The sequence below is a fragment of the Crocodylus porosus genome, unplaced genomic scaffold (assembly GCF_001723895.1).
Source record: "Crocodylus porosus isolate Cpor-Errol unplaced genomic scaffold, CroPor_comp1, whole genome shotgun sequence".
NCBI classification, from domain to species: domain Eukaryota; kingdom Metazoa; phylum Chordata; order Crocodylia; family Crocodylidae; genus Crocodylus; species Crocodylus porosus.
In genome coordinates this window covers 22,876,598-22,878,108 of record NW_017728918.1, presented here as the reverse complement: position 1 = coordinate 22,878,108, position 1,511 = coordinate 22,876,598, and positions in this window count along the sequence as shown.

Here is a 1,511-nt window from a genome sequence, read left to right as displayed (position 1 = left end):
AATGCAGAGCTTAAACTATTCTACAGTACTGATTTAGGGAAATTGATTTTCTGTTACTGAAATGCATTTTCATTATATAAAGAAAAGGAATATTTTACTTTTAATATACAGAGGTACTGTCTTTACACAGTGAAGTGATATAAGACATGTGGCTTTGCCACTGACTTCATAGGGAACAGAATTCAATCTTCAGTTTTTAGACTTGTCTTTCTTCAAATACTATTCCTATCTTGAGAATTTTGCCTCAATACCTTTAAAAACTGAAAAGCTGTCTTTTTAGGAAACACATTGATAAGAATCAGAAGTCTACTTACAGCAGAAAATGTTATGAGTGGTCCATAATATTCCCTATGAAGCTGACTTTAAATTCATCCTGGAAAAAAAAATCAGTTGTAGTCAATTTGTCTGGTAAATAATCCCATTATTTTGTTAGGAATGAATGGATGGTACTCTTATTTATCAATTGTTATTGAATCCAAGCCTTGCCATGTTGTTGGGGGTGACTAAGGAGGAAAAGTAAATGTGTTTTAAGTCTCAAAAAGAGAGTCTAAATTAAGGTCTTGACCTCTTATGACTAAAATAATCCCTTTTCACTATTTGCAAAAATGGAAGTCTGAGCTACACTGTTTTTTCAGCATTCTAAATGAGCTGACTGCTTTTTACCAAGCTGAAACATTCCTTGAAGTTTATCTGGAAACATTTTTTATTATTTCGTTCCAAAATGTTGTGTACAGTTTCTATGCACTGTTAAGCAGCTACTCCATTTAAGTCAGAAGAAGAATGTGTTTCAGTGTTACTGCATAAAAAGTCATTTCTGTGAACATAGTCAAATGCCACATACATAACCATGTAAATGCAATTTTGGGTACCTACTCAGTTTCATTTTGTATTTTACCATGTGGCGAAACAGAATCACCTTGTGCACATACCTGCCAAATAAAAATGGAGAAGAATCTTGCCATCCTGTAGCCTAACAGTCTAGTGTTTAGGGAATTTTCATAGGGATTGGGAGACTCAGGTTTTAGGTTCCTTCACTGCTTCAGCTCCCCAGCACTGTGTTATGACCAAAAAGCCACAGTTTAGGCATTAAACAGACTTATCTCCAACCTTCCTGTTTTTTTAACAACCTTTTAATTCATCACTCACTGGATACAGTTTATAAAAAATACATTTAAAAAAATGTTAAATTATAACACGTGCATCATCTTTTGATGTGACTATGCTATGTAGTTATGGTACATGTCCACACCAGACAGACAGCTGCATGTTCAGGAATATTATACACCCAGTACTCATGGTGTGTGTATGAGATATGTGTTCAAGGGTATGTGTGTGATACTACTTCGTTACTAGGGTTGCAATAACCAACTGAGTGTGACCAGGAACACCAAACCATGTGCCAGGCACTGGAACAGTCCAGGTAAGTACCAAGGGCCCAATTAAGCATAAGGATGGGGAAGTAGTAAGGGCACCTATTGTGGGGTGTTGCTGTCTCTATACTGATGTCAGGG